Here is a 6,740-nt window from a genome sequence, read left to right as displayed (position 1 = left end):
TAGTATTTCATTTAAGCATATCTCTTGTTGCTAACAAAGATGGCCCTTCTATATTTCCCTCATAAATTCAAGGCACAACTTTCTGAAACTTATGAGAAGAGTGCAAAAAAAAAATAAAGGAACACATTGAAATAACTCCAACAAAGTTATGTAATTTATTCAAATGAAAAGCCTATTGGGCGAATGTGTGCAATGCTTATGTATATAATGAAGCCAACACTTTGAGGATACAGCAGTGGAACGAAAGTGAGTCTTTACGTTTCATGAGGTATCTTTAGTTGGACTCTGGTGAAGTTGCATACAGAATGGAGATCACTTAAGCTTTTGGAACCTCCCTCCTCCTCCTCATCCCTAAAAGTGACTTAGAAAGCTTTTCTCTGTGGATAATATGCCTAGACTTAAATGATCCTACGTTAAAGAACAGCTTAAGAATTACAAAAGGCATTGTAAACATTCAGTGACAAATTTTGTGAAATTGGTTATTCTTCGCCACTCGGTTCTTGCATTGAGCAGAGATATCTCCTGGGCTAGAATAAGCTAGGGAAAATATCTGTTCTCTTATCTGTGAGGAGTCAAATAATTGCAGCATATTTTCCTGGGTCTTTGGAACTCTTTGGTTCTGCTTCTAAAATGTTTATATTTCTGCTTGATCCATTGGTGAAATAGATGATTAGCTGGAAGTACCCAGGATTCTAAACACTTGGTCTGAGGTCTTTCAGTTGGATCCTTGAACAGGCTGTTTCTCCCAACAGCAGCTGCTTTTATAAGTGAACCTTGTTAGACTCTTTAACTGAGGATTTTTCCTTCTAAGTGGGATGTCCAGCAGCAAAGTGAAAGCTTTCAGAAATATATCTGTGAATAACTTTTACTGAAAATATTGCTATTAATGCAAACGCATTCACCTAAGAATAATGGAACAAAGGCCAGTTTACAGCTTATTGCTTTTAGAAGAAGAGAGTTGGCTTTTGAAATTGATTGCTTCGGTGAACACAATTTGTACTGTTTGCCTCTCAATTGGACTTGTGACAGCTTTCAGCTATGTTTGAAATACCAGAGAAATTTCTCTTTTGTCCCTTGAAGGGGAAGCGGCAAAATCGATTTGGGTTATTTGTCTGGAAAACTGTCCTGCTATCTGGAAAACTGTCTCTCTAGATGCATAAAACAGCCTCTTTTATAACGAAGGGGCCCTAGGCCATAGCTACCTTCTATAATTACAAAGTATACAGCATCTATCAGCAATAAAAATGTATAGTTTCTCTTTGGAAATGTTCTGACTGAATTGCAGCTGTTTATCATTATTTCTAAATACGAAGCTCTGAATAGGTGGTGACAACTGCCAGACAGGTGTGATTTAAGTAAACAAATGAAAAAATAAATAAACAAAACTTTGGAAGAATTCTGATTATATTTTCCAAAGAAGTGTCATCTCAGGGCTAGAGCTATAGTACAGCTGGTCGGGCCTTTGCCTTGTGGCTGACCTAGGTTCCATCCCTAGCAGCCCATATAGTACCCTGAGCCTGCCAGGAATTATCCCTGAATACAGAGTCAGGAATAAGACCTGAGCACCGCTGGGTGTGACTAAAACAAACAATCAAATAAAGAACAAGTGAAAAGAAAGTCATCTCAGGGATTTAGAGTAACAAGCATGAGCAGTGGTCACCCCCATGAGTCAGAATTTGGGAAAGTTAAGCAACAGTTCAAGGTTTTAGGGGAGAAAGGAAGGACTGGGGAAGGGACCTCATCTGCTCAAAATGTTGACATTCTGGGGTTATATGAAAGCTGGAAGGACACAAAGATTAAATGCACCCTTCCCCCTTCCATGTGTTGAGTAATACATAAATTAGAGGAGACTTGATGTGCTCCAGAAAGAGAATTAAGTTTAGTGTCTCGGAAGTGATGCTTAGTCTCAATATGGTTGACCTTTGAATAATAGGAGTTTGAACTGGGGATGTTTGACCCCAAATTTACAAGAGAATTTTTCTCCTATCCATATTTCCCCATTCACCAGTTCAACCAACCACAAATGTCAGTAGTTTGAATCTTTAGATGCAAACCCTGCATCTAAAGGAGAACTGATTGTTGCTTGTAGATTTTTTATATTTGGCTCATCTGTGAAGTTTCCCCTAACTCATCGATTGTTGCCAAGCCCACTGCATAGAGTGCTTTTTTAAAAGAGAGAAAACAGGGTTAAGGAAGATGGCTTGTATTTGTACTGTATATAATTGGTTAGATAATGCTATCTCTCTATTGTTATGTCTAGAGCTTCTTTATGCACATTGGGGTAAACAAGACTATACATGTAAGAGAGAAATGCTTGCCTAGCACAATGTAGGGACTTTTAAAGATAGTTATATGAAAAGTGAACAAATACACAGAGAAAACATTTTCATCATGGGGTGTGTTCCTTTGGAGGAATTAAAGTCTAGTGCTAAGTGTCTTAAACAGAAGGAGTTATGGTGGTGAGGGATGTTTGTACAAGTATACAGATTGCAAAGTCATGAACACTTGATCTATTAGGGAAAGAACTAAAACAATTCTTCTTTGACTTCCTGCAGTGATTCATACACTTGTTCTTTGCTTGTTTTGGGGCCTCATTCAAGGGCTACTCCAGGTTCTATACTTGGGGTACCATGATAACTGGGCTTAAACAGGACCTCCACACACACTCAATCCTCTCTACAACTCCTCCTCCACCCTTTCAATCCTACATGTTTATTGGGCAATTAAGTATTTTATCTGTACTATATATTGCCCTCTTCTGTTTTAAGTATGGACAATCATGCTAGAATGCTTCTTCCACTGTGAAATTCTCTTTATAATTATTAAGAACATTAATAGGCACTGCTTATTATATGCTACGCACCTGGAAAAGTTTCTTTACCTGTATAATATCATTTAGTTCTTAATTTCCTGTAAGATCTAGGTGTTATTATACCAATTTCAAAGATGGAGAAATTGAGGCCCAGGGAGGTTACATATCTTTTGTAAGATCAAATGGCCAGAAGAACATAGTACATTTTCGAACAGTATTAGAGAATTACTACACGTTTTTAAATAGCCTATTGGAGGAACAGTAACATGTATATTGCTTTTATCAGACTCAGTGAAGTGGGAGGAATATTCCTAATCTTATTTAATTTTATCACAAGATATTTTTGGAGAGATAAAGACTAATTGTCCTTGATTTCATTACCCATAACAAAAAACATTGGGCTATTCTTGAGGGAAAGACACAAAGAATATACCGTATCCTGTGCTCAAATCTCTGGAATAAATGAACCATGGATGATGGCCAATTCCAGAGTCAGCCACCAGAATTGGTTGATTTGCTCAAATGCTTACTCAGTTACAAGGGTCAATTGATCTGATCTTTTGAGGCACAAGCAATTTATAACAACAAGTTTCTGATTCCAGATTTATTTTGCTTTCCATTCATAAGAGAGATACATTTCATTATCACTGTATCACTGTATCACTGTCATCCTGTGGTTCATCGATTTCCTCGAGCAGGCACCAGTAACATCTCCTTCGTGCTAGCCCTGAGATTTTAGAAAGTGCCACATTCGAGGCTCTTTCAGGGTCAGGAGAATGAGACCCATCATTGTTACTGGTTTTTGGCATATTGAGTATGCCACAGGGAGTTTGCCAGACTCTGCCGTGTGGGCAGGATACTCTCGGTAGCCTGCCAGATTCTCCAGAGTAAGAATTAGATAATAAGATGTCGCAGCCGCTTGCTTCTGGGAGCTGGGTTTTATAAAACATTTCATTATACCACTTTGATATTTTAAATTTATTAATTTAATGGTGTGACTTACATTTTTAACATTCTTTGTGATTTTTAAAAACATTTAAGGAATTCCAACAGGTACAGCAACATCAGACCAGAAACCATAAGGTACATTGAAGATAAAGTTGGCAAAACCCTCCATGACATTGAAGCTAATGGTATCTTCAAAGATGCCACGCCACTGGCCGAGCAAGTGAAAACAGAGATAGATAAATGGGACTATCTTAAACTAAGAAGCTTCTGCACCTCCAAAGAAACAGTGACCAAAATACAAAGACAGTCTACAGAATGGGAAAGGATATTCACCGAATACACATCTGACAAGGGGTTGATATCCAGGATATACAAAATACTGGTTAAACTCCACAAGAAGAAAACATCCAACCCCATCCAAAAATGGGGCAATGAAATGAACAGAAACTTTCTCAAAGAAGAAATCCGAATGGCAAAAAAGCACATGAGAAAATGCTCTACATCATTAATCATCAGGGAGATGCAGATCAAAACCACAATGAGATACCATCTCACACCTCAGAGACTGGCCCACATTCAAAAGAACAAAAGCAACCGATGCTGGCGTGGATGTGGCGAGAAAGGGACACTCCTTCACTGTTGGTGGGAATGTCCACTGGTTCAGCCCTTCTGGAAAACCGTATGGACGATTCTCAAAAAATTAGAAATTGAGCTCCCATTTGACCCAGCAATACCACTCCTGGGAATATATCCCAGAGAGGCAAAAATGTATAGTCGAAGTGACATCTGCACTTGTTTGTTCATTGCAGCCCTCTTTACAATAGCCAGAAACTGGAAGAAACCTGAATGCCCAAGAACAGATGACTGGTTAAAGAAACTTTGGTACATCTACACAATGGAGTACTATGTAGCTCTTAGAAAAGATGAAGTCATGAAATTTACATACAAGTGGTACAATATGGAAAGTATCATGCTAAGCGAAATGAGTCAGAAAGAGAGGGATAGACATAGAAAGATTGCATTCATCTGGGGGATATAAAGTAACAAAGTATGAGATTAATACCCAAGAATAGCTGAGATCAGCACCAGGAGGATTACTCCATAACTTAGAGGCCAGCCGGGTATCCTAGAGGAAAGGGCTATTCAGATAGAGAAGGGAGCACCAAATAAAGGATGTTTGGAGGATCCTCCCAGGAGGGGAGATGCATGTCGAAAGTAGACTATGGACTGAACATGTTTGCCACTCAATGCCTCTTTTGCAGACCACAACACCCAAAAGGAGAGAGAGAACACAGGGGATTGCCCTGCCACAGAGACGGGGGGATGGGGGGATGGGGGTGGGAGGGATATTATCCATGGTGGTGGAAAATGGGCACTGGTGGAGGGATGGGTATCTGATCATTGTATAATTGAAACCAAAGCACAAAAAATTGTAAATCTACAACTTTAAAAAAAATAAAATAAAATAAAGGGGGAAAAAAAAATTTAAGAATTATTCAATGACATATTCATCTAAAGTACTAAATTGATATTGGCTCAGAAGTAACAATTAGTATAATTTCTGAGAACAGTCCTTTAATCTGAGGGTTAGGATCTTGGCCTACTATATTCTTGAATTTAAGACCTAAGAAGATTTTTTGATAAAGTAGTTTGATCGGCAATTTTAAAGTAGGTGGTATGCGTATGGCAGGATATACATTATGTATCCAAATTCAAACCTTTAAAAATATGTAGCACTGTATCACTATCCTCCCGTTGCTCATTGATTTGCTCAAGCGGGCACCAGTGATGTCTCCGTTGTGAGACTTGTTACTGCTTTTGGTATATCAAATATGCCACGGGGAGCTTGCCAGGCTCTGTCGTGTGGGCGGGATACTCTCGGTAGCTTGCCGGGCTCTTTGAGAGGGACAGAGGAATCAAAGGGTCAGCCGCATGCAAGGCAAACACCCTACCCACTCTGCTATTGCTCAAGCCCTATAAATGTGTATGATTTAAAAATTTCATAGTAAGTGAAATTAATCGCATCTTCCTCAGATATAGTGATGCTATTTACCAAACAAGCTCCAAAGAAACCAATGTCTTTTTCAATTCAATTTTCACTATATACCATGCAGAGGTATTTAGTAATCTTTAATGAATTTCTTTAGTGCTTATAACTGTGATACCTAATTGCTTAATGAATCAATTAACAATGAAATCAGTACGTCATCAACCATTCTATTAGTACAGAAGTCACTGGCAGTATCATGTCAACATTATCAGCAATCATTTTTAACCATTTTACACATGTGGACCGATTAGCAGATCAGTGATTGAAAACCATTGCTCAAGAGCTCATAGGATGATATGAGCATTTAATAATTCATTAATATCACCAAAAAGAAGTCTGCATTAGAGACAATTATATTATCATTTTGGATTGATTCTTTGCAATGCTTTGTCTTGAATACGTGAAATTGACTTAAAAGAACAGTAATGAACAGCACTGTAGCACTGTGCTCCTGTTGTTCATCGATTTGCTCGAGCAGGCCCAGTAACGTCTCCATTGTGAGACCTGTTGTTACTGTGTTTGTCATATCGAATACGTCACAGGGAGCTTGCCAGTCTCTGTCGTGCAGGCCAGATAGTCTCGGTAGCTTGCTGGGCTCTCTGAGAGGGACAGAGGAATCGAACTCGGGTTGGCCGTGTGGGCCATGTGCAAGGCCAATGCCCTAACTGCTATGCTATAGCTCCAGCCCAATATGGATAATACACTTTCTTCTTTAAAGTGAAATATATATACATATATATGTGCATTTAATCACTGCTGCATTTTTATGCTTATACTATATAGTCTGTACTTCAAAAAATTGTTATAGTCTAGGTAATAGGGTTACAATCATGTTCAATTTCATAATATTAATGTATAAAGTTACTGCACACCCCTACCAACAAAATGCCCATGACTCTCCACCTCTTCCTCTATGTCCCCTTTGGGGCA

The sequence above is a fragment of the Sorex fumeus genome, unplaced genomic scaffold (assembly GCF_029834395.1).
Source record: "Sorex fumeus unplaced genomic scaffold, SorFum_2.1 ptg000058l, whole genome shotgun sequence".
NCBI classification, from domain to species: domain Eukaryota; kingdom Metazoa; phylum Chordata; class Mammalia; order Eulipotyphla; family Soricidae; genus Sorex; species Sorex fumeus.
The sequence above is the reverse complement of the archived record's forward strand: the minus strand, read 5'-3'. Positions refer to the sequence as shown.